The 27,814-nt window shown below is 39.4% G+C and overlaps 1 protein-coding gene and 1 non-coding gene across 3 annotated transcripts in view; both read left to right on the top strand.

The window, feature by feature from the left end:
• The window catches only part of ANO6 (anoctamin 6), a 197,034-nt gene that overhangs the window by 4,847 nt on the left and 164,373 nt on the right, over positions 1-27,814 (top strand). The gene's annotated exons all lie outside the window — the stretch shown is intronic.
• On the top strand, positions 7,759-7,920 carry LOC135271844 (U1 spliceosomal RNA). Its single transcript, XR_010339975.1, has one exon. It is a non-coding gene; the product is annotated as a U1 spliceosomal RNA (small nuclear RNA).

The following is a 27,814-nucleotide window of genomic DNA, read 5'->3' as shown; positions in this document are numbered from 1 at the left end:
TGCCCGAGCAAATTAATGGAACCCAAAGAGGATGTTGTTGTGACCCTCAGTGGGTCAGAAATCCAGGCAAAACAACCTGGGTCCTGTGATTGGCATCAGAAGTAGGGGGCAGCCTTGTAGGACTAAGCCCTCAATCTCTGAACGCTGAGGCTTTCTGCAGGTGGATAGTATTCAATTTAACTTGATTTAGAGGACACCCAGCTGGTGTCCATTGCTGAAAGACTGCTTGCTTGTCATGTGGGGAGAAGCTTTCCCACATCTGGTTATACACGTATTCTTTATTGTGTTGAGAGTACAGAAGGAGAAACTGAGTTTGGATTTCTCTGCCTCATTCAGACAGACATTCAAAAGGTACATACAAAACCAAAGGGAGAGGATGGGAGAGAGCTTCACAGAAGAGATCTTTGGTTCAGATGCTGAAAGACTAGGCAAATGTAGTGCCGAAATGGCTGGAGGAGAGTCTGGAGTTCCAAATAGTTGCCTGCAAGGGAAGGCAAGGAGAGGCTGTGCCACGAAGGATCCTCCATACACTTTAAGTATTTTGGATTTTACCCTGTATGTGATTTGGAGCTCCTGAAGGATTTTAATGAAAAGAGTGATAGTATTGGATTTGCTTTTGGAAAGATCTCCATAGTAGCACGTTCTAAAGTTGGTTGGGAAGGGAGACAGTAGAGCTAAGCCTTTCCAGTAGTTGGGGTCAGAAATGCCTGCAGCGGTCATGGGAATAGAGAAGAATGGGTCTGAGAGCTTTATGAAACAGGCGGCATCCGTAGGGTCTCCGCTGCTGATTGTTTTCAGCAAGCAGAGAGGAGCCCAGGATGATGGCGGCAGGAGGAGAGAATTTTCTATTGTTCCAACAAGTCTTACAATTTTCCTCTCTGACCATTGTCTCAGACCATTCCCCTTCTTAGTAATTTCAGCCTTACCTTCTTTTTTTCAGTGGCTCCCAGTGATATTATGACACATATGTTTTTGTCCATGGTTCCTGGCTTGTAACTCCTGTAACTCTTGCTATAATGTTGGGGTGCTTTAGGCCTCAGAAACAGGCCTCAGAAAACAGAATCTCCATCTCTGACCTTCTGCCCTATTTTTACCTTTGTCGCTCCAATTTTAGAAACTAAAAATATACTCTAATCTTTCACCACCTTTCTGTGTGAGAACTGCCCATAAAGAAATTCTCCCATCTACCTTGTCTGAATGTAGGCCATAAGACCCCATTTCAGAAGGGGTCCTGCCCCATACCCTGGAGGAAGGAATGCTGCACAGAGATGCCAGAGAAATCTGGACAGGCCTTGCTGGGTTTCCCCATTCACTCTATTAGCATTAAATCATATGCTTTTTGTCCAGTCACTTTTCAACATGGTTCAATCATAACTATCCAACGAAGTCTCCATAAAGCTCCAAGAGAACTGGTTCAGGGAGTTTCTGGATAGCTGAACAGTGGAGGTACCTGGAGGTGGATTGCCCTAGGAGGGCGTGAAAACTCTGTGCCCCTTCCCCTATTCCTCACTCTATGCATCTCTTCATCTTTATCTTTTATAATAAACCGGTAAACGGAAATGTTTCCTTGAGTTCTCCAAGCCACTCTGGCAAATTAATGGAACCCAAGGAGGGGACTTTGGGAACCCCAATTTATAAATAGTCCATCAGAAGCACAGGTAAAATGACCTGGGGCTTGTGATTGGCATTAGAAGTAGTGGAGGGCAGCCTTGTGGGACTGAACCCTTAACTGTGGGATCTGATACCATCTCCAGGTAAATAGTGTCATAAGTCACTTGGAGGATTCCCAGGTGGTATCCACTGCGGAATGTATTGCTTGTTTGTTCTGGGGAGAAATCCTTGCACATTTGGTCAGAACTTTTCTGTGTTGAGTATTGAGTGAGAGAACAGAAAAAACACTTGGTGTTTTTTTACTCACAGACTCCCTCCCCTTCCAAGTCTGTCACAAATCCAGAAAGTTGTTACTGATCCTCCTAGCCCAGAGTGCCCACAGTGAATTCTCAGTTATTTTTGTTCCGTGCAGTTAGCATTCATCCTGTATTTTGTCTTTGTTGTTTATTATCTTTGCATTTATTATTCCTGCAACTAGAGTTTAAATTTCCTGGTGAATGGCCTAAGTTATTTGAGTCTTCTAGAGATCATGCAAAATATCGTAAATGTTGTACATATTCCATTGTTATAGTTTTTAAGAGTTGTGTCTCTTTCTCATTCTCCTCTAAAATGTAAGTTCCCTGAAGGTTGGTATCTTGCGTGCTTTGTGTTTAAAGCTGGTGGTAGGAGCCAAGCAAGTAATTACGGAAAGAATGGATGATTTATTCTTTTAAATAATTTGATTAACATAATGCCCTAGTGGTTTTATGGCCTTGGTAGAATTTTCTTCTTCTGTTGCACTTTGAAATACCCTCAGTTATCTGTTCTAAAAATGCTGAGTGTATGTATTTTACCAGGCACTCTGCTAGGTTCCAGGGTCCCTGTCCTCCAGTACCTCAGTATCTAGAAAGGAAACAGGTGAACAGATAATTTCAGTAACTTGTGATTAATAACCGTAATCAAGATCTGTACCAGGTTCAGTGGTGATACCAAGGAGAACGCATGTGACCTTGCTTAGGGGAATCCAGGACAGCTCTACTGGGGCAGCAGTGGAGCCAGCTGCCCTGGAGAGATGAGAAGACAGGTGAGGGCATGGGGCTAGGACAACAAAACATGCTGAGTGTTCCAAAGGCACGATGATTCCTCAGAAATTAAACCTTGATACTACCCTGGTCTTACTCACTATGGCAAAGGGATCATGTTATATCATATCATACATATATACACACACACACACACGTCTACATTGTATATACATACGTGTGTATATGTCCCCTCTACCAAGGAGATGACAGCTAAAAAACAAAGCAAACTGTCCTCAAAGTCTCTTTTAGAATAGTCTTGCTGGGGCCGTGGTGGCTCATGCCAGTTGTCCTGGCGCTTGAGGAGGTGAGGCTATGTGTTCGGGGCCAACCTGGGCAACGTAACCTCTCATTCATTAGAATAGTCTTGCTTCTTTTTTTATAAACCTTTTGTTATTTTTGGTTTCAAATCCACAGACATGATTTGTCTTGCACATTCTTTCAAGTCAAATAATTGCTTTCCAAAAGGTTCTCCAGTATCCTCTTAAAATACTTGGATCTGAGACAAACACAGCTCTAAAAGAGTCAGAGTTCCTCTTACTTAAATTGTATTTTGTATTTCAGCTATATACACACTCCTCTTTTCTCAAGGGGTTGCAGCAGTCACATATGTTGATTGCTCTACATTTATTATTTTTTTCTTTTAGAAACCTGTAAATTTAGACCATATGCTCCTATGAAGACTTCCATCAGTCATATATGATTTTAATTCTGATATTCTTGAAGGGAGATTATAAAGTATTAAGAATCCCACATGGTGGCTCATGCCTGTTATCTCAGCACTTTGGGAGGCCAAGGTGGGAGGATTGCTTGAGCCAAAGAGTTCAAGACCAGCCTGGGCAACATACCAAGATCCTGTCTCTACAAAAACTGCAAAAATAAGTTGAGCATGGCACATGCTTCTGGTGCCAGCTGCTTGGGAGGCTGAGGTGGAAGATTTGATTGAACCCAGGAGGTCGAGGTTCAGTGAGCTGTCATTGTACCACTGCACTCCAGCCTGGACAACAGAGTGAGACGCTGTCTCAAAAAAAAACACCTCACAATTTGGCCTTAAATTCAAGGATGGTATTGATCTCTTAGTGATATCTGTAGCAAGTGATTAAAGTTTTATATTTTAATAAGTTTCCACTCTAATCCTTTCGGTTTTCTTCTGTTATGCTTTACTCGGTTTGTGTTTTGTATTTTAGCTGTACCTCTTAACCAAAAACACTCATCTTGAAGGAAGATTTCTCTTATTCATCTTTGTATCTCACAGCCTGAATATCATAATGTTTTTCACATGGTAGATGCTCAACAAAACATATGTTTTGGGACATTTTTAGATGATAATGGAAGCTTTGCATGCCATATGATTTGAGCTGCCTGATTATAATGCATTCAGGGCTGGGTCTGTGCAAGAGTGGTCAATTTTAGAACAGAAAATATTTCCAATTACCTTTAGCCAAGGAAATGTACTACTTGACTGATTGGTAAATCATATGTAAAGATACAGACTGAGGGAATTTTATTCAGCTAAATGATTGTCTTATGACATTATTGTTTTTTTTTTCTTTTTCTCTAGTTTTGTCTTTTGAGCATTGCAATTAAAATTAATTAGCATCCGTCCCAAAAAGCAGACAGTTTGAAGAATACTAGATGAGTATGTCAACAATAGAATATTTTGGACATGGACCAAAGAGCAATTCAAATACTGTTCAGCCAAAACACATCAGATGGAATGCTTGCATAGAAGACAAGTTGAAGGGTTAATAGGCAACTTTCTCTGCCATAGTAATTATTATTGCCCTGGCTACATGTTTGAATACTAATGGAAAGATCTTGCTGCAGTAAGTTATTCAGCAGCCAGAAGTACAAATGAAAGAAAATATATTCTTTTGTGAAGTCCAGATGTTGCTTTTATATTTAATGCTTTCATAGTAGGAGTTTGGAATTCTATTTCCCACATTATTTTAAAATACAAATACTTGAAATTGAAAAAGGGGGGACATTGGCACTTAAAGTTCTCTTTTCTAATATTTATTATAACTTTGGCAGAACTTTAGCCTTAGGTCAAAGTCATGCAAATAGATGTTATTTTACAGAGTACAATTATGCAAATTACAGGCTTGTTTTCAAAGCTTGTTTTATCTAAACTAAGATTTTGTTTATAATTGAATTTTTCATGATTTCTCTAGACAATGTATCTAGATGTTTGAAAAATAATCGTTGGCTTTGCACAGACAAAATGATGGCTAAAATTTTCTTATGATATCACATAGACACAGTCTTATACATGCTTCTTTTTTTTCCTGATTTGTACTAAATTTTTAAGAAAAACATATTTCCCACTAAATTCTAAAAAATGATACATTTTCTTTGCATATGCACCTCAATCAGATCCTTAATATTATTTTAAAAGTTTTATTATAATTTATATTATGATTTAAAGTAATGACATTGTTTCATTTTATTAAACAAGCTATGAATGCCTAAATTGCATAAAACATAACCTATTCTTTTTTTAAAAATTAACAAAAATCATTTTTCCTTTTTTTTTGAAGACAGCGTCTTGCTCTGTTGCCCAGGCTGGAGTGCAGTGGCATTACCTCAGCTCACTGCAACCTCTGCTTCCAGGGTTTAAGCTATTCTCCTGCCTCAGCCTCCTGAGTAACTGGAATTACAGGTGCACACCTCTATGCTCCGCTAATTTTTTGTATTTTTAGTAGAGTCAAGGTTTCACCATGTTGGCCAGGCTGGTCTGGAACTCCTGACCTCAAGTGATCCATCCGCCTTGACTTCCCAAAGTGATACCCATAGTAAAAAAAAGGTTTACTAATCTTAAATGCTGCTTAGGAAGAAAGAAAAGTAAAATTGTAAGGAAGAAAGATGAGCTCTTAAAGGTAATTAGCTACTGTTGATGTAGAGCAGTAAGGAGCGAAGAGGAAAGTCTTACAGTCACATGACCTCAGTTTATGGTCACCTAGCACCTTGTGCCACCTCCCCTAAAATTAATTGCAGGAGGCACGCTTCTCAGCCTCTCTGAGCCTGTATCTTCAGTCTTGTGTGGTTGCTGAGAGGATGCAAGGTGGTATGCATGGAACTGGGCAGGGACCCCTTTCACTTAGACACTAATGAGTGGCAATTACATTATCACCCTATAATAAATTCTTTTTTTTAAGAAAAAGCATTTATTATATGGAAACTGCTATTCTTCTGCTCACTGAGTCCTTTTCCCTCAAACATTGCTGTCTAGTTTTGTGGCTCTCTATCATGTTATGCATGTAGGAACTGCTCAATAATGATATTATGCCTGTAGGAACTGCTTAGCAAGTGTAAGTGTCAGGCTAAGGGTAATCATGACAGTGGCTGTGCTGCAGACACATGCATTTAAAGATAAAGGTGGTTGAAGAATAGCGTGTGGTTTCTGCAAACAGCAAAGAGATGATTATTTTGTGTGTTTTTTCCTCTTACAGATCTTTGGGCAGACTGACAATATTTTCCTGATTCTAGGAAACGGATTTCAGGGGGAGCCCCTTTCAGGGAATCTTAGCAAAAGATCCTAGGGGCTGACACATAGTGGCTCCCAATAAATGGCTCATAAATGTAGGGATTATAGTTTCATCAGTGGTCCCTGTGGCCTATCCTATTCTCCCAGGTGTTGTTTTTGTTTTTTTGTTTTTTTAAGACATGGTCTCTTTCTGTTGCCAGGGCTGAAGTGCAGTGGCACAATCATGGCTCACTGTAGCATAGACTCCCAGTCGCAAGTGATCCTCTTACCTCAACCTCCTGAGTAGCTAGGACCACAGGCATGCACCACCAGGCCTGCCTTTTTGTTTAGTCTCACTATGTTGCCCAGCTGGTCCCAAACTCTTGGGCTCAAGCATTCCTCCTACTCTCAAAGTTCCGGGGTTACAGGTGGGAACGACTGCACCTGCCCAAGCAGTTCTAATTAAAGTATGCATGCTTCTTTTTTGTGTGTCATTGTATAGTTATGTGCACAAAAAGTGTGGAAGGAAACATTTGAGAAGTTACTAGCATTTATTATAATTTGAGTCTTTAGAATATTACAGGAGAACACAGGAGAGGAAGATTAATGGTGGGATTCTCAGTGGTTAGAGTTCTACATAATTCCATTCTTAGGACTGGAGATGTGGAAATGAGGAATCTTTCAGAGCTCACTGTTGGGTAGTGGGAGAGCAGTGTTTGGTGGAGGCAGGGCACTCAGGCAGCAGCTGAGGGGAAGGATCTTGACCTCATGTTTAAAACCTGTTGACCTCTTCATCCTTCCCACTCACTTGCCACCTTGCTAATTTTCAGCCATTGTGTATACAGGCAGCATCAGTTTCTGCCCCTCATTTCTCTAAGAATCTTGTAAAATTGGAGATTATCTTGGGTCTCTGAGAAAGGAGCTTCTCAGCCACCCTGATATCCCTGCACACTCTCAGGACTATGGTAATGCTGTGGGAATCTATAGCCACTTGGATCTGGAGGGGAGAAGGAGAGACCAGGCCATGTGCTGGAGCAGATCCACCCTCCTCCCCAACCCCCAGCTAAGTGTGGGTGTTAGAGATGAGGTGAAGGTGATCTTTCCCAGGGTCTGGGATTTGAAGGTGAAAACCCAAATTAGATTATAAGTATTTATTCTGGAGATTAAAAGAAAAGGATACTCTTCTCTGTGGTGAAAGATTATATGCCATCTGTTACAGATATAGATAGCCTCACCTTAATTTGGCCAAGGATGTGGACAGGTACCCTGCTGTACTGTGGCGAGGCTATGGTGAGGAAGAAATGGGCTGCCATGCTGGCCAGTGATCCTTTTAATGTTCCCATGTCAGCTTTTATTCTTATTCTTGGGCTGCCTGTCACTCCCCTCAGTTTTATTTTTATGTTTCTTTGTTTTTAAATTCTACCTCTGTCTTATTATTTTCATCAGACACCTTAGCCTGGCTCTGCACAGAGATGGAGACTTGCTACTACTTAAACTTTACTTTTAGACCAATGTGAGTTCAAATTCTGGCCTAGACATTCATCAGCCATGTGACCCTGAATGATTAACACAACTTTCCCCTCCTCTGTAAGATGGAACTAATATTAGACCCTACTTCATATACTTACCTGGCAGGGGAGATACCATGATCATGAAGGTGGTTTTCCCAGGGCGAGGCTTATCCATTGCGCTCCGGATGTGCTGACCCCTGCGATTTCCCCAAATGTGGGAAACTCGACTGCATAATTTGTGGTAGTGGGGACTGCGTTTGCGCTCTCCCTTTAAAAAAAAAAAAAGAACCTACTTCCTATGAAATGGTTTTATCAAATGAAGAATGCCATTTAAAAATCTTACTTTGCAGGATGGTGGTGCCTGATACACTAAAAGCCTTCCATAATTATAAGGTAATGTTATCAACATTATGGGTAGCTGGTTTTACCTAAGTCTTAACCCAGGCTTACCTCTTTTGTTTTTTATTAGAGATTTTGCCTTTCTCTCAAGGCTGTTCTTTCACTCATACAGCTCATTGCCACTTTTTGTCTTTTCCATTAAACTGGGAATGTCTTGAGGAAAACTTTCATCTCAGTGAGCAGCTTAGCGCCTGATGCATAGTAGGCAATCAGTAAGTTTTTGTTGCATGAATGGGCAAATGAATGAAAGGTATTGATTATTGAAGAGCTGTGTGATATGACTGAAAATAACCTGGTCTTGAGCAGCTTCTTATAACTTTGGGGCCTTGGTTTCCATATCAGAAAAATGTAGGGATAATACAGAACAGGTACTGATACTCTACTGGATTGTTATCAACATATATAAAATATGAGGGATGGTTCCTTGCACAGTCATTGTAAAACAGCTAAGCAGAGAAATATAAGTGAAGTCATTTAAATAAAATTGCATTTTCCAGTAGATACATTTCACAACAGAATTGTATCATTTTGAATATATAATTTTAATATGAAAGGTAAGGTTCATAATGGAATATCAGATGACATTTTGATAGCCTTTCTATTAAAGAAAATAAGAAATAAGAGCATTTCTTAATTTAAGATTTTAAAGTGTCTTAAGGTCTAAAGAGTAATGTTCTTAATATTGATCATGTGAATTTTTAATAAAGGAATATTTGTAGTTTTTACTTATTTCAATGGTTATTTTAAAAGGAAAAATTCTAGGCTGGGACGGTGGCTTAGCTTACACCGTAGTCCCACAGGAGTTCAAGACCAGCCTGGGCAACATGGCAAAACCCTGTCTTGACAAAAACATACAAAAATTAGCCAAGAATGATGGTGCAAGCCTGTAGTCCCAGCTACTTGGGGAGTTGAGGTGGGAGGACTGCTTGAGCCCAGGAGGCGGAGGTTGCAATGAGCCAAGATTGCACCACTGCTCTCCAGCCTGGGTCACAAAACAAGACTCTGTCTCAAAAAAGAAGGAAAAAATCCTAATATGTTTAATTTTCTTACAAGACTAGAATTTGTATTCATTGAGTATTGTTAAAGTTTGATGTCAAATATAACTTGTTAGATGAATATAATGACAGGCAAAAAGAACACACAAATTATTACCCTGGTAGTTTGAGTCATTTTGAATTTACTAATATAAAAAAAAAGAAATAATCCCTATTTAATTTGCAAAATAGATACAGGAGTTAATGCTTGTCATTTTGTATGCTTGAAAGTTGGGAGTGACTCAACCTGTAACCAAATGTTAGAACTTAAACACTGGCAGGCCCCCTTCAGCATTATCGGACGTAAGAAAAGTTTAGACATTCCATTTCATTTGGATGAGTGAGAGCAAAATGAAAGGAAGAAGGCTGTTTTTATCCCCAAATAAAGTAGAGTTTAAGATTATTTGCTTTATATTTAAGCCTTTCATAGGAGTTACTTTTTCTATGAAAGGCAAAATTTCATCTTACTGCGTTTGAATTGCAATTCTTACTGTCCACTAGATTTCAGACTGTTCTCTATCCAAAGATTGCCCGACCATTTCATATTTTCTGCCTCCATTTAAATTTAAATGGTACTTACTGCCCACTGGGTACATGCTTCTATAACAGGCATATCACAGCCTACAAATCATAGAGGAGACACAAACATTTCCAGACAGGCCTTTTATCTGCTCTAAGGGTAAGCAAACAGCAAAAGGCTTTTGAGCCATGGAGTAATCATGGTTTTCCTGAGAGTTACAGTTGCCTTTACTGTGGCTAGTGGCCTGTTTTATACTTCAAAATACTTATTTTGAAGAGTTCAATCACTATCTTGACTAAATTATTTGGCAAAGAAAAAAAAATCCTCTGAAAGCTGGCTGTAATTTGCTAGCAATGAGTCAACTTCGTAAGTCAGGCCCACTTTTTGAAAAAGTCATGTGCGTAGAGATTTCATTTAGCTTAGAGCACTGGATTTATCTTGTCTCACAATCTTTACTAATTCAGTAAATACGTGTGGTATATTTAAGGTGTAGAGATAAGGAAGCAAATAGATCCCATCTTCACTGGAGCTTATATTCTAATAAGTGATAAAATAAAAACTAAAAATGTACGCAGAAATGCATTCATTTACCTGATATCTGTTCAGCACCTTCTGTGTGCCAGGTATTGAGCTAGGTACTAGAAATGGAGCAACAAACAAGACTGAAGTGGCCCCTTCTCTCAAAGTAGGCGGCCCGGCAGGGAAGACAAACATACCACCAGCATACCAGCAGATTATATTTAAAGATTGTGAAAAAAGAGACTGAACCAGGATAGCTGAGAACAGAACTTGTGCGTATCCATAACTAGTTCAAGGGGATGGGCTCTCACTGGGAGATGGCTGACAAGTGCACCTGTTACTCTTATCATTCTAAAAATAACATGGCCCTAGATTATCGACTCTTTACAAAACAGGTCTATGAGAAGGCTCAAGATGTACATTAGATTAATGTGCAAAACACCACACATGCTTTCAGGCTCACAAGTCTAGTTGTACTCAGGGAATTCACCATGCAGAGGTTTTGTTTATATTGATTTCTACAGCTGTTAATGTACCTTGCAAAGTAGTACTGTTGCTAGTGGTTCCAATGCCCCTTTGTTCCTTGCTGAAGTAATAGCCCTGGGTTGGAAGGCAACAAAACTTAGTCAGTCACCCCAGTTCCCTTCATCCTTTCTTTGCATTTCAGTTTAGCACAATTATCTTCCTTCCTTGTGCTAAAGGAGAAGCCATGGAAAGCTTAGACCTCAGCAGTTCTGTGTAGCTTCCCAGAGTTTTCAAAGGAGGAGGAAAGAGAGGGAGCAGGTACATCTGTTCCCTGCGCTCCATCTTTTCTTTTCAAGGAAGTGAGAGGCAGGGAGCTAGAAGAGAAAGAGCCTCTGGATGCTCAGCCGGAAATGGCTCTCCAGACTTCCTGCTCTGCTGGCTGAGGGATGTGACTCATTCCTGTCTGGAGCAAGAGTTTAACCTGACTTCGGCTGAGAGTCACAACCAAACACCTAGGGCATGAATCAGAATTTGTAAGGGTGGAAAATCCCTACCAATGAGTCTGATATGCTTCTCTCAAGATTTGTTACCCTTGAAAAGTCCTAATATTAGAGAGTCACACTGGGGAATTCCTTCCCTGTGAGTAGCCAAAGCACCCTAGTAATAGAGTGATAAGGAAAATGCAAATTAAAGCTTGCTTTGTTTTCAGTTCATAGGGCAAGAAGAAATGGATGCAAATTCTGTTTTCATTTGCTGTTAAATAGTCTTACTTATTTTTTTTTATATAAGGATCTTTCATACATGACTGAAATCTAGCAGGTAATATGCCTATATTATTAAATTGTTATATCTGATACCTCTAATTCCTTCCAGGTTGGGAATATTTTCTATATAAATGCCATTGAGATCAAGTATAAGAAATACTACCATCGTCTTTTGCCATGTTCTTGTCTGAACCCTCTATTCCTAGTACTGCTTATTTAGTCTAGTGATATTTTTGGTTAACATTGTAAAAGCGTATCTTACATATGGTAAAATGTAGTTAACTGATCAGTTTAAGTTATGACAGATGTGTAACCGCCACCCAAAACAAGAGATGGAGGACATTTCCAGCACCCTTGTACCCCTTTCATGTCAACCTCCCTCCCTGTGGTCCCTGCAAACACTTAGAGACTTTCTCCATAAACTGATTTTGCCCACTCTTGAACTTTGTTCTAAAGAAATCATGTAGAATGCAGTCTTTTGTGCCTGGCTTCACTTAGCACAATATATTTAGGGATTCATCCATGTTATAGGTATCAGTAGTAATCCAGTGTATTGGAACTATAAGAATATCTGGAAAAGGCCGGGTGCAGTGGCTCACGCCTATAATCCCAGCACTTTGGGAGGCTGAGGCGGGTGGATCACAAGGTCAAGAGATCGAGACCATCCTGGTCAACAAGGTGAAACTCCGTCTTTACTAAAAATACAAAAATTAGCTGGGCATGGTGGTGCACGCCTGTAGTCTCAGCTACTCAGGAGGCTGAGGCAGGAGAATTGCTTGAACCCAGAAGGCGGAGGTTGCGGTGAGCCGAGATCGTGCCATTGCACTCCAGTCTGGGTAACAACAGCAAAACTCCGTCTCAAAAAAAAAAAAAAGAATATCTGGAAAAAGCATTTTGAATTAAACCTTGAAGTATTACATTTCTGATAGGTAGCAAACTAACAATCCTTAACCTTCTAATTCTGTTTTTACTTTAAAGTCAAGTAGCTTTTGTTCTTAGTTATTTTTGTAATCTCTTTAAGCAGCTCACGTAATGCTTTGCCTATTATAGGAAATTAGTAAATGTTTTCTTAAGTTGGGAGAGAATGTGTGAGGAAAATTCACTCGTATCTCATTGTAGAGAAATTCAGATTTTAGTTGCTGCTGTGATTGTGAAACTGAACTGCACATTCATTCTGAGGATTGTTCCACTGATGAGTTTACAGATGAGTGTGACATTGATTCAGAGGGAACTGTTTGCAGACTCTCCCAGTGTATAAAGAGTTCACATGTAATAATTTATTTTTCCAAAAGGTCACCTTTTTTTCTGATTTTTTTTTTTAACTGATAAAAATATTATAAACAGATATTGTTAGCCTCATTTGGTAACTGAAAGAGCTCTGAGAACGGAAAAACTAGAGTGACCTATTCAAATGAAGGAGCAGTTCAGTGTTGGTGCAGGATATTAGATTGCAAAATATTTGTGCAGGCACATGTTCCAAGTTCCCAGGGAAGTTACTGACACTGATGTTGGTTTCTTTTAAGAATGACTCATGATTTCTTGAACCTAGTTTCCACTCTTAGTCATTTTCCCTGACTGGGTTAAAGAAGGCTTTGGGCTCTCCATGGATTCCAGCCTTGACAGACCCTCCCACTCCCACCCCTGGGCTCTTTATTCCCACTTCCTAGGTCAGCCACATTCCAGTCTCTGGAACCAATTCTGACGCCAAGCAGGCAAGATGAAGCAATTCAGCATTTACAATTTATCAGTCTAGCAGTAACCTTTCAGTTGTAATAATTTGGCTTGACCTTTTCTCCCCAGTTATTCAGACTCCTTTCTTAGAAACATGGCTAGGAACTCAGTCTTTTTAGTTCTTTGAATTCTGTGTTGCTCTTGTCAGTGTTTCCTAATCACCCTCTTGCCCTGGAAGTAACGTCCTTCTCCAGTGTGGTGCTAATTCTGCTTCCTCCTGTAGCAGACTCTGGTGGTGGCCTCTCTGTGCCCGCAGATTTAGCAACAGGAGCTGTACTTTTCTCTGTTTCCTTCTTTAGCTGTCGTACTGGTGGTACCTTAAATCTTAGCCCTAAATTGTGATCAAAGTGTCGTGTTTTCATAAAACTGCCTTAGTCATATTGTGCTGGCTGTTCCAAGTACCGCTGTCAGTAAGAGTGGGGTACAGTTTCCTGCAGTAAGAGATAGGAGGCTTAACTTCAGCCTGGCACCTACAAAAGATCAAGTGTTTACTGCAAGGTAGGAAAGCCACCTCCTGAGCATAATAGAAATCCAGGCCTGGCAGGAGACAATTCTATTCAAAAGCAGCTCCCCAGGGCTGAGGAGTGACCTGGTTGAGTGGCATCATATCCGGCAGAGCTAGCAAGGAGAGCTGATTTCTTGGTGTTGTGCTGCCTTTTAACTCCAGCACCGGTGACTCGTGAGCACACTGCTCATTCTTCAGTATGGAAAATGCGTATTTTCTCAGTCTTGTGCAAATACAGTTTCAAGAAAAGTCCCCTAGTCAAAAATTTCAGTATTTGAAAATGTACCAGGAATCCACAAAGTTGAGAACCACTCCTGGCTTTTTCCTTCCCTCCCTCACACTGATGGTATTCCTAAACTAGCATGCCTGTCTCTACATTTCTGGGTGACTGTGTCCTCCCAGGTGGCCTTTCTTCAGCTGGGAGCTGAGTTTGTTCCTAGGCATTTAATCCACCCTTGGGGCAGATCCTTCCAGGCAGCCTCCATTGTTCCCTCCTGGATCCAGAGTAGGCCAGGCTGACTGTCCTTGGAAGTGAAAGAGGCTATATGTAAAGTGGAGAAGGGTCCTCTCTGCCTCAGGAGAGGGAAATTAGTGATAGGCACATGCACGGGCAAAGGAGCCCTAATCCTGTTGTGATATGACAGAACTTAGAAGACATGTGACTCAAATTTTAATTTTAAAAAAGTGATAAATTCTGTGAAGAGGTAAACTGTAGAGTTTATTGTCAAACTAATGCTAGAGCTACTGTGTGTGCCACTGTCAATTGTTAATTTTTATGAACTCTCACATATAAAGTTCAAAATGGATTGAGAAAAGTTCCCCTCTGAGTGTTGTTTTTTTATAGATAAAATAGAAAAACTTACAATTTTTCACACACCTTTGGGAGAAAAAAGGCGGTCCTGACACTGACTTTTAATCTGCAACTGGAATAGAAAAGTATTCAGTAATTAATATTTTACAAACATGTATAGAAAATCTATCATCTGTAATTTCTGCTGTAACCCTGTCTACTTATTACTTTATTTTCTACAGGTAATGAGAGATTATTTGGGTAATAAGATAATAATTGTGGCCAGGCACATGGCTTACACCTGTAATCGGAGCACTTTGGGAGACTGAGGTGGGAGGATTGCTTGAGCCTAGCCAGGTTCAAGACCAGCCTGGGCAAAATAGTGAGACCTCATCTCTACTAAAAATAAAGAGAAATTAGCCAGTGAAGTGTCATACACCTGTAGTCTCACCCACTCAGGCAGCTAAGGCAGGAGGATCGTTTGAGCCTAGGAGCTGGAGGCTGCAGTGAGCCATGATTGTGCCACTGCACTCCAGTCTGGGCTAACAGAGTGAGACCCTCTTTTAAACAAAAAAGTAATTGTGATAAATTGTTTTGTAGCTTTTTGAAGTCTGAACTTACTTAGGAGTCACCTCGGCCGTGCGTTCTGAACTTCTGAAAGCATCACTTTCTTAGTATTGTCCACCCATGATACCCTGGGGTAAAGCATTTAATTTTTCTGCATATCTGTTTCCTGACATATAAAGCAGTGACTAAATTTTTTTTTTCTTATGAGAGATGTTTTATGAATAATTTTTCTTTTTTTAAGATAAAGTTTCGCTCTTGTCACCCAGACTGGAGTGCAGTGGCACGATCTCGGCTCACTTGCAACCTCTGCCTCCCAGGTTCAAGTGATTCTTCTGCCTCAGCCTCCTGAGTAGCTGGGATTACAGGTGCCTACCACCACGCTTGGCTAATTTTTGTATTTCTAGTAGCAACAGAGTTCTGCCATGTTGGCCTGGCTGTTCTCGAACTCCTGACCTCAGGTGATCCACGTGCCTTGGCCTCCCAAAGTGCTGGGATTACCGGCGTGGGCCCACCACGCCCAACCTGAATAAATTTTTAGTGTAATTAATTACTACAAATTAACAGGAGAGATTCAGGCTTGGTCTAGATTGCCTTCTCATTTATAGCAAGTTGCTTGGTACTGTGCAGTTTGAGAAAATAAATTGAAACTCTTTTCTTATTGTAACAGTGTACAAAGGGAAATTATACTAAGGGCTGTTTGCCTTGTTTTATAAAAATGACTACAAATAATCAAATATAAATGCTATACAGAGTCCCAATAACTTGAATTGTTGAACAAGAAAATACAGTAATAGTCTGAAATTATATTTGACTTCTGGTGACAGAATAGTGAACGTTTCTGTTCATGTTCTTACGATTGTGATTGCCACGTTATTTTTATTGTAACTAAAGAAAGATGTATAAGTGAACGTTTTCCCTGTTTGGGAATCAGGCTTTTTAAAGGAGCGTATCTGTTAGGTATCTTTGAGGAGACTTGTAGAAGTCTCAGGGATAGTGGATAACCTTTTTGAGAAACTGAACTGTTAGGAACGGCACGTCTGCCGGGGACTCTTGGCCAGCAAGAGGATCCCAACCTGGATGGGGGAGTGCACGTAAGAGAAGAAAGAAAGACAGACAGACGGGGTCTGGAGGGCTGGATAGGCGATGCCCAAGCAGCAGCTTTATTGTGCAAAGGGTTCTAGTTATATACATGATGACTTACGTCAGCCAAAATGCTGTTTCAGGAGATGAAAGAGGAACAAAGAATCTTAAAGTAAATTAACAAACTGACTTACATCAGATATGGATAATGGAAAAGTTAGATACACAATCGGGTATATTTTAGATGGGTCAGGTGTCTTTTCATTATCTTGGTAAGGGAACAGATGTCTATCTACGTTAACGATTTACAGGAGTCACAAGCTAGGCAGTAAACACATTTATCTACCCTTACAATGAGTTTCTATCCTTACAATGAGTTTCTGTCCTTAAAATGAGTTTCTACACATAAGTAAAAAAAACAAAGTCATAAAGTATGTTTGTTTCAGGAACGCAATGTCTTCCATGACCACAACTCATCCTGTAATCGTCTTAGTAAAGTTTTCTTTTAAGTCAATCCTTCTTTTAATTCTTACTTTCCCATAGCTCGACTTCCTCCAATGAGGCCTGTGTCTGGGCTTAAGCTCACCATATGGCGAGACCCAGCTTACAAGGGGTCTCACATGGGAACGATCCTCACACTGAACAGGAAGATGCTGATTGTCCCATTACTATTTTTCTTACTGCCCAAGCAGTGGTTACTACATAGGGATTCTTAATTGGGTGTCTGTGGATCTACATGGGTGGGCCTGGAGGGAGGGGGGGTTCTTGAATTTTCTTAACTATATGGGAAATATGTTTGTTTACATCCTCAGGTCTCTGGTGAGAGGAATCTGTAGTTTTCATCAGATTCTTAAGGGGATCCTTGATCCAAAAGGGGACTGGATTGTCAGTTCTGTAAAACTGGGATAATTATGGTACAGAATTCATGAGTCACGATTTGTTAACTGCCTGGTGCCGTAGAAATCTTGGCCGACATTTTTGAAACTGAAAGTCTCAGTTTTCCTGTGCCGTCATCATCGGCTCCCGTACCGAGGTTTCATAAGGTTTGCCTGCTTTAAAATGTGTGTACTACAATGGATTCCCTTAGTTCTACTGGGGGCAAGACAAAAGAAGGAATAGAGAATGTGTGCATGTTTAAACATTTCTTGACTTTTGACTTTCTGTTAATCTTTGGTCATAGTGGGGATGGAGAGCTTACATCAGATGGCCTGAACAATAAAGAGAATTTATTAATTCAGTAACAGAAAGGTTCAGCGGTATCCCTAGCTTAACGAGCCAGTGTTGCTCTCAGGATCCCCGTAACTTCAGCTCTCCCCTTGCAGTAGAGTGGCAGTGGTAGTTTCTCAGCAAAGAACTGCCCCACTCGGCCCCCAGAAGAAGAAGTTCTGACAGCTCCTCTTCCCTAGAAATCTCAGCAAATGGCTCTGATGGAATTATGTATGTGCCAGTTCCTGAAACCACCACCCTTGTGGACTGAAGTTCACTAGTATGCTGGTCAGCAGTAGCTGGTAGTGGAGTTCTGTAAGACACATAAATGAAAACGGATAATGGGTACATTTCTTTTAAATTTTTGCATTATTTTCCTCTAAAGTACTAAATCTGGTAGGAAATCAGCTGCTAATTCTGTGATTGTTAGTATTAATAATGTTTTTTTCTTAATATAAAAGTTGGAGGCAAAAGACATCTTCTATCTTAAAAAACAAAATATGAGCCCAGTGCGGTGGCTCACACCTATAATCCTAGCACTGTGGGAGGCCGAGGTGGGCGGATCACGAGGTCAGGAGATCGAGACCATCCTGGCTAAAACGGTGAAACCTTGTCTCTAATAAAAATACAAAAAAATTAGCCGGGCGTGGTGGCACGTGCCTGTTGTCCCAGCTACTCGAGAGGCTGAGGCAGGAGAATCGCTTGAACCTGGGAGGCGGAGGTTGTGGTGAGCTAAGATCATGCCACTGCATTCCGGCCTGGGCAACAAGAGCAAAACACTGTCTTTAAAAAAAAAAGGAAAAAACATTTTTTTTGAGAACCTCAATAGACTCTCTTCTTTCTTGGGTTAGTGGTGTCCATGGCTCTTTATAGAAAATGTATTTCCTTGCCTGAATCTGCTTTTTCACTGTTTTACTGGCATTTTTTCCATCTATGTCTAGTACAAAGCAGTAGAAAAGGTTTATTTTCTGATATTAGAATGCTCAAATTAAAATCATTACTCCACTACTTACTGGTCATACTATCTTAATTGTTGAAGCTCTTTGAGCCTTTGTTTTTCTCATTGTAAAGTTAAAATGCGGTAATGCACTAAAGGGCTTGGTACATGCGTGGTGCTAGTTGCTATTTATAGTAGTCAAATAATGCAAATCTCATGATTTCAAGTAAAATTATTGTAATGTGTAAAATAACTTAATTACAGGCATTCGTGAATGGTCCCATGACTAATTACTATGCCTATAGAATGAATCCGTTAATTGTAATTTTGCATAGATTCTCTTGGGTGGGATTCCACACGTTAGATTGACATTTTAGTCAAAAAAACCCCAAGAACATTATTAAGTTGACGGAGATAGCATATGGTACATTAATATTACTAATAACCATTACTTGTGTTACTGAATTAGATTCTGAAAATATCAAGAGAGAAATTAGCTTAAAGCACTGAATTGCCAAGTCTGCCTCAGTGTAAGTACACAGTACATCTTTAATTGATTTTATTCCTCTGGTGTCTTTATTCCGTTTATACTGGGGCTCACTTTTCATAATATTATGATAGGAATGAATAAAAATGAATATATTCATTTACCTTCTATGGTAAATAGTTCTGATTAGAATCATTCGTCAGCCACAGTGTGGAGCCAATGAGGAAAGCCTGAAACTTGGTGAAAGTTTATTTTGTGGTTTTTGGTTTTCTTGCACTTCCCAGTGTAATCCTTTTTGAGTTCTTCAGGATTTTTTTAACCTGGGTCAATAGAGTGCCTGAAACATTTCTACATTTGAGAATTCAAGTCAGAGTAAACATTGCTAACTGCAAGGAAACAGCAATGGAGCTGAAGTTGCTGGGCTTTGAAAGAAAAATTGACCAGCAGCCTGTGATAATGTAGGAACACCAGCTGTGGAAGTGGATGTAGAGAGAGAATCCTGTCAGATTTAGGGAATTCATTCCTATAACTAACCTAATGGTATAGATTGTTAAACACTTAATGAGGTCCAAATGTAGACTTGTTTCCCTGAAAATCTTGACAAGTAAACAAGGAATGATCAATGTCTGATCATTTGGATGTATCCCTGCTTCCAATGGGGCGGTAGACCAGATGACTTCACATGGGTTAGTGGCTAGTTCCATCTTTCTTTGTCTTTTTTTTTTTTTTTTTTTTTTTTTTTGAGACAGGTATCGCTGCCACCCAGGCTGGAGTGCAGTGGCACTATCTCGGTCACTACGACCTCCACCTCCTGGGTTCAAGCAATTCTCCTGCCTCACCCTCCCATGTAGCTGGGACTACAGATGTGCACCACCATGCCTGGCTAATTTTTGTATTTTTAGACGAGATTGGGCACGTTCAGGGTGGTATGGCCATATTTTTGTATTTTTAGTAGAGACAGGGTTTTACCACTTTGGCCGGGCTGATCTCGAACTCCTGACCTCAAGTGATCTGCCTGTCTTGGCCTCCCAAAGGGCTGGGATTACAGGTGTGAGCCACCACGCCCAGCAGTTCTATCCTACTTTCTAATGAAATTCATCACTTGAGAATTTATTGTCTACTCTGTCCCTAACTGTTGAAAACTAAGAAGGTGCATAAAGACAGCAACATATGTTAAGTGCCAGGCATAATTATAAATATGTGTATTAACACATTTACTAGTCATAATACTTTTAGTTAGGTGCTATTATATTACCCATTTTTGTATGCACTTTTTTTTTTTTTACTTATTTACATTTGTTGTTATTATTTTTAAAGACGGGGTTTCACCATATTGGTCAGGCTGGTCTCAAACTCCTGACCTCAGGTGATCCGCCTGCCTCAGCCTCCCAAAGTGCTGGGATTACAGGCATAAGCTACCACGCCCAGCTTTTAGATGCACAATTTAAGGATCAGAATAGTTAAGCAATTTGCATAATGTTACGTAGCAAGCAGATGGTTATGACAGGATTGGAACTTAGGCTCAATCACTGAAGTGGTTCCTGGTCAGTCTGCTGTCTTGTGAGCTAGGTCTGCCATAACAATGTACCAAAGTCTTGATGGCTTAAACAGAAATTTTCTCACAGTTCTAGAGGCTGGGAGTTTGGAATTAGAGTGCCACCGTGGTCAGTTTTTGGTGAGGGCATTCTTCCTGACTTGCAAATAACCACTGTCTCTCTGTATTTTCACATGATGGAGAGAGAGAATGTGTGCATGACAGTGTGTGAGCTCCCCTGTCTCTTCTTATGAGGGAACTAATCTCCTCATGAGGGCCCCACCCTCCTGACCTTATCTAATTCCAGTGACCTTCCAAAGGCCCCATCTCTCCAGACCATCATACGGGGGGTTAGAGCTTGAACATACACATTTGGGAGGACACAGTTCAGTTCATAGCATATAGTTATAGATAAAAGCATGAACAGATAGAATAGTATAAATATTTTATTTGCTAATGTAGTGAGAGATTATGAATTTTATTTTATAATCTGTATTGTCTCATTTCTATTAGTTTTGTTTTATTCACTTGAAAATCCTCCTAATATCTCCACAGATAGAAAAGTGACCTGGATATGACAATGAGTTAATGGAAGGAAAACATTTCATAAATAGTGCTCTAAAGTTAATTACTTTTCCTGACATGCATATGTAGCAGTAATAACTTCATTTTGTGTAGCTGTAGCAATTTACAGTTAACAAAACACTGTGTGTCACTTTCTTACAAGAGTCATATGAAAACATCCATTTTATGGATGAGGAAACTGATGTGCAGAGTCAGCCTGTACTTCCATTACCCTGTCCCACTACTCAGTTAAGCTTTCTGCCAAGTAGCACAGCTGATTTTTCTTCTGTGTTCATAAGGAAAACAGATGAGGTAGTAAAGAAAATATATTGTACAAAAAGTAGACTTTTTAGAAAAACAAAAAAAACAAGCATTTGGGGTCAATTGGCTTGAAGGAATATGGAGGAAGATCCTGGCGGAAGTCATTTAAATAGTAGATGGGGTCCTCACTTAGTCAGTGTTAGAATTCTTCAATTCAAAGATACCTGGTCTGGGCCCATATGGCCAGCCTTAGCCAAAAGTAAGACTGGTCCTCAGGTTGTCTTAAAATCATCATAATATGTATTAGTGGCACCACACAGAACTTTTCGTGAGGATGGAATAACACAAATGTTAAGCTGCTTTGAAAGATTTTAAATTACGAGCTGACAGAGAGCATTATCCCAGCTGCTGTAATGTCCTGGGCCTAGAATGCCTTATAAATAATACAGTAACTTAGTTTGAACTGAAACTGCAGCTTCCATATTAAAGAGACAGAATCATAAAATGCATGACTAAAAAACTATTATCTAGGAATAATGTGTTACACAGGAAATTTACCTAGTTGTATCATGTTCATGAAATATTTGCAAATATTTTTAAGGTTATGATTAGCATTTCATCTTGAGTAATTATCCTGAAATATTCCTTAAATTACTGCCTTTTAAAATTTGGTGTTTTTAAATATTCTGAAAGTTTATAAAGGTTTATAAATTCAGAAAATCCTTTGGGTATAATAGAACTCTTCTAATTCTGAGAGTTGCTGTCATGCATTTGAAAATTTCGTGTTTTACTGAGAACTAATTCATTGGTAGGGCAAGGTATTCTCATTTTAAGGCATTTGAGGGATCTCTTATGTTCAGGATAGGATATGGAAGATAAAGATTTTATTTTTTAGTTTTATTTATTTATTTTTTTGTTTTCTTTTTTCTTTTGTTCTTTAAGATACAGATTTTATTAAAGGAAGAGAGAGACATCAAATAGTAAATCTGATTTTCAAAAGCTTGATAATATTTCATGTAAATTTAGAGGAAAGCTTCTTCTGGATGAAAATGTTAGACACTGATGAATCCCCAAAAATCATTCAACCATTTATGGGCCTGTGGCCTCTAGTTACTTGTAGTGCGCTAGTTCCTGCGCACGCCAATATCTTATGTACTTTTCCTTTTTAAACAGCTGCCTGAACTTGTTTATCTTTGAAATTGTCATTTCTTTATTCATTAACAGTTTAATGAACACAGTATCCAAAAGACTAATATGCTTAATGAGAATGCTTCTTACTGAGCAGATCATTAATCTTCAGTTTCAGGTTCATATGGAGCCTAAAGATCACCTGAAAGGTGTCCTGTAAACTGTTCACATGAAAGACTAACTTTGGGAAGCTGAATGTTGCCTTTTTTTTTTTTTTTTTTGACAGAGTCTTGTTCTGTCGCCAGGCTGGAGTGCAGTGGCGCGATCTCGGCTCACTGCAACCTCCGCCTACCGGGTTCAAGCGATTCCCCTGCCTCAGCCTCCCGAGTAGCTGGGACTACAGGCCTGAGCCACCATGCTCCGCTAGTTTTTTCTATTTTAGTAGAGATGGGGTTTCATCATGTTGGCCAGGATGGTCTTGATCTCCTGACCTTGTGATCCACCCACCTCCACCTCCCAAAGTGCTGGGATTACAGATGTCAGCCACCAGGCCCGGCCAGTATTGCCTTTTAATAAGTATGTCAACTAACTAAAAAAATCGAGAACTGTGTTATTAGAGATAATAAACAGTCATAAGTTGTCTTAACTAGTTGGAACAAAACATTGACCATATAAGTGCTAAAAAAGTAAGCAATGTTTACCTGAAGATATTTCACATGAAATGGGAATGAAGAGGTGAAATTTCAGGCAGGTTTTTGAGGCTAATACTAATGTCTGCATTGCTGAAGCAAACTTGGATCAGAAGTTTTATTCCATGCTCTCTAAATAGTAATTCTTTTCCAATTTCATCTAAGGAAAATGTTTGAGATAAAGACAGAAGAAAATATGTCAAAATTATTCTTAACTTTATTTATGGAGATGGGGTCTTGCTTTGTCACCCAGGCTGGAGTGCAATGGCACAGTTACAGGTCACTGCAGCCTGGAGCTCCCGGGCTCAAGCATTCCTCTTGCCTCAGCCTCCTGAGTAAAGCTAGGAGTACAGGTATATGCCAACATGCCCAGCTAATTAAAAATTATTCATTTTTTTTTTGGTATTTTTAGTAGAGACAGGGTTTCACCATGTTGGCCAGGCTGATCTCAAACTCCTGATCTCAAGTGATTCACCCACCCCAGCCTCCCAAAGTGCTAGGATTACAGGTTTTAGCCACTACGCTGGCCTTTTTTTTTTTTTTTTTTCATCAAGGAGTCATCTTGCTATGTTGCCCAGGCTAGTCTCAAATTTCTGACCTCAAGTGATCCTCCCACTTCAGCCTCTGAAAGCACTGGGATTGCAGGCGTGAGCGACTGTGCCTAGCCTTAACTTTTAAAAATAGAGAGAAGATATAGCCTTTAAGGACATGCTTTGGAAAGAAAAAGAAAGAAAGAGAGAGAGAAAGAGAGAAAGAAGGGAGGGAGGGAGGGAGAAAGGGAGAAAGGGTCTCACTATGTTGCCCAGGTTGGTGTTAAACTCCTGGGATCAAGCGATCCTTGGCCTTGTGAGTAGCTGGAACTACAGGCATGTGTCACCATATCTGGCCCTGCTACTTTTTGAGTTCACATAATAATAAAATAGGATGGGCATGATAGCTCATGCCTATAATCTCAGAACTTTGGGAGGCTGAGGTGGAAGAATCTCTTGTTCCTAGAAGGTCCAGGCCTCAGTGAGCCCTGATGGCACCACTCCAACCTGGGCAACAGAGTGAGACCCTGTCGCATAAAAAAGAAAAAAACCCACAAAAACCACAAAGTAAGATAGTGAAAGTGGAGGGTGGGATATAAGGAAACCAAAATGAGCTCTTTGAAAGAATAGAGCTGGGACCCTAGAGACTTGGGTTCTAGTTTTAACCCGATTACTAACTAACATCCTTGGATTCACGCTTAACCGGGTCTGGGTCTTAATTTCCTTAGAAGCAAACAGTGGGACTAGCATATCTTCAAAATCCCTTCCAAATTCTTGATTATCTATTGCTGCATGGTAAACTATTCTAGAGTTTAGAGAATTAAGGCAGCAACCCTTTTATTATATCTCATAGTTTTTGCACAGAGATTCAGCCAAGGCTCAACTGAGTGGTGTTCAGCTGGCAGACGGTCTTGTTCAAGGTGGGATCTGGCATGTTTCTCTGACTTTGGTGAGGATTTGGAAGGCTGGGTTCAGATGGGGCTGTAGATTGGAGTGCCTACTTGTGATCCGTCCATCATGGTAGCCCCTGTAGTGGGACTTACTACAGGGCCCACGTACTAATGTTCTAGTGGACAAGACAGAAGATGCATGGTTTTAGAAAACTTAGCCTTCTAAGTCGCAAGTACCTTTCTCATCATGCACCCTTGGATGAGGCAGTCAAAGGCTGCCTAGATTCAGGGGGAGGGGCCATAGCCTCCATCATCTAATGAGAGGAGTTTTAAAGGCTATGGTTTAAAGTTGATATAGTCCTATTCACTGTGCGTGGTAGAGTTTGTCCAATTGTGGTAAAACTTACTGTTTTAAACTTAGCCTTCTTGAACCCTTGACTACTTGAAAAGCGAGCCTTCTGCCCTCTGAGAGAATGTTGATCATCAAAAGTAACACCCTATATTCCTTCTTCCGTGTTCATTCTCTGATTGAGTATTTGCATATAGACATTTTACTTGTTCAGCTAACATCTCATGGCTCTTCAGTCACTTCTTAGGCTTTTTTATTGTTATTTAATATAAAGAATACTGTGATCTTGAAAAGTAGAGTTTGAGAACATCTTCCATGGGTTTAACATAGAAAGAAGGGCACAGGATGTTTTTCAGCCTTTTCATTTCCAATAGTTACTTGGCATAAAGAAGCTCGTGATAGTGCCAGCTTCACCTGTCAGAACACACCATCACCAAAAAAAAATTTTAGCAATTGGAAAATAGCAATTTATGATTAAACAACCAAACTGCCTGATTTGATCCTTTTGTGTTTCCATAAAGTGAGATACTTTGAACTATCTCTCCTGGAGACCTGTATTTATCCTCAGTATAACAGGTGGTAGTATAAAGGGTTGAAATAAATTATTTAAGCAAATATTATAGGAAAGTGGCCAGAAAACTCCAAATGCAAACATATCTGCATTTTCAAAGAAGCATAATCATTTTTTTAAAGTCTAGGTGCTTTTTTATCTTTATTTTTTAACTACTGTTTTTATCAGCTACTATTTGTAAGAAATGATGTATCTCTGTTGTTTCTTAGGACACGTGCTAAAATTTGGCTGACAATCAGTGTTCTCATTAAATACTCATTTCACCCCTGTGAAGGAGTTTTGTTACCCGAGGCCTGTAAAGCATTGTATTATTGGAGCAGAGCACTCTTCCACTGAGCCAAAACAGATCTCACATTTTTTTAAGACTCAAAGTTAAAAGTATGAAGGTATTAGGGAGAACAGCATTTATTTTAATTTTTGTATTTTATTTCTTTACATTTTGTATACAATGGTTTTTGTCATCAACACACTTCAAGTCTAAATGTAAATATTGGCTCCAAGGGACAAATTATAGTAAGGATATATTGTTAATCTCTTTCTCTAAGTTGGCTTTAAAGATTTGTGGAAACCTTCACACAACAGGGAGTTGTCACGGTTCCTGACTTATCTGGATGTGGATATCTTTCTTTTGAGACTTCTTCGGGGAGAAAAATCATCACTGAATTTTTCTTGCTTACTCTCTCTAGATGCTAACATAACATTGTTTTATTAAAAGCTTATCATGTCTACGTTTTAAACTGTCCACCTTTGTTCTGCTGAGAATTTGTGTTGTGAGACATATATCATGATCCTTGCAGGGAGCAGGGAACACTCTGTAATTCAGGTTATTTAATATCATGTTTGTTTAATTGCGTAAGTATTACATTGTCACTGAAAGAAAATGAGAATATACAGAGAAAATAATGACAGCACCTAATAATGTCTAAAGTCTGTGGGAATCCAGAGCTTGTTTTTCTCATCTCCCTCTAGGCCCCCTGCCATTGATCCATTTGCAGAGAAGAGAAAATGCAGTTCAAAAATCTTAAATATATAAAGTCATTCATTGTTTTAAATAGTTTATGAGAGGCATGTTGATGCCATTGATAACAATGAAATATAAATTCAAGGTCTATGGAAGAAGTGCAGGATCTGAAAATTTTAAATTTTATCTCTAAATCTGCACATAACTATAAATTAGAAGATACATGCAAACATTAAGAACCTGGGTTCAAATGAACCACCTCTTACAACAAGGATTTAAGGCCTCTAAACATGAAAATGTGTAATTAAGATGTTCCATTGACATTACATGAATGTGCAAGTTACTTTGAGTCAGTTATTATTTTGGTTGTAGGTGATCACCATTATCATAGTTCACTATCTGTAAAATGAGGAATTTAGGCTTAGATTACATCTGAGATTCTTCCCAGCTTGCTGATTTCATGATTGTATATTAATAACCCCTATAATGAGCCTAGAAGTGTTTGGTTTATGCTTTAGGTTTACGATAGCTCTTCAGAACTCTCCATGTAATAATTCACCAAGAAAGTTCACCATTCTTACAAATGAGGAGGTTGGTGGAGGCTGGATGGTACAGAGAGAAGACAGTAGAGAGAGATGATGAATTTAGTTGGAGGGCCAAGGGAAGCTTACTCAAGGATTCTGAAACTTAACTTTGTAACCCAGTTGTTTATACCTCCTGAAGGTGGGCCAAGGAATAGTGGGAGAGGAGGATGGGGATAGTGTGGATGGTCGTTGCCTGGGGAGGCAGTATCTGCCAGATCTATGACTTTGGCCCCGTGAAGATAATTTTTCAGAACAGAAACAAAGTTCTGTTTTCTGTCTCCCAGAAGACAGGACTGCAGAGAACTGGACAGTTTGTTGAAGGCTTCATAGATACTAACAATCACTTGTACTTAGGGGACCAACTCTGTCACATTTTAAGTTTGTTTGGAAGATCAGTTAAGTACAGTTTAGTTTTGGTAATTTGGTTGGATTTTTAAAAAATTGGCTAATGAAATGTTTATCATACTTTGGAGTGAACATAAATTGGTGACAATAGACTTTTTCGTTAGATAGATACTTATGATTAAATGAATTCTGAAAATTTCCTAGAATTACAAATATGTAAGATTATACCTAGTTTGTTAAAAATGAAGTAGAAATATGCATTATGGCTAAGTTCCATAAACAGACAGCCTCAACATATTTGAGTGAATAAAAGCAGAATTTCCTGGCTCTGTTGTTTTATTGTATACCTTTATTTGAATGTCAAGACATAAAAAAATTACATTTTTAAATAACCCTCATCAAGCTTTGATTCAAAATTTTAACTCATATTTTATGATTGAGAATAAGCTAGTTTTTAACTTAAACTTTCCATATGTATCTCTTACATTATAAATGCTAAAAAAAATTGTTACCCTAATTTTGCATGTCTAGATTATCAAATTGAACACAACTTTATTTCTGTTTACTAGAATGCTCTTAATTTTTTAGCACCTTGTTTTTTGTCATTTATTCATTTATATACTTTCCCCTTCCTGTTTATTCTGATATTTATCAAGTATTTAACATGTTGGTTAATCTTGGTTACTTTTGATTGCTTAGATTAGCCATCATTAGAGCATTCTCCCTCTGCCTTGGAATTGTTTTCTTCAAGGTAA

Source organism: Aotus nancymaae, unplaced genomic scaffold (genome assembly GCF_030222135.1).
Source record: "Aotus nancymaae isolate 86718 unplaced genomic scaffold, 86718_ANA_hifiasm-v0.15.2.pri h1tg000092l, whole genome shotgun sequence".
NCBI classification, from domain to species: Eukaryota; Metazoa; Chordata; class Mammalia; order Primates; family Aotidae; genus Aotus; species Aotus nancymaae.
This window is presented reverse-complemented; position numbering and strand designations above follow the sequence as displayed.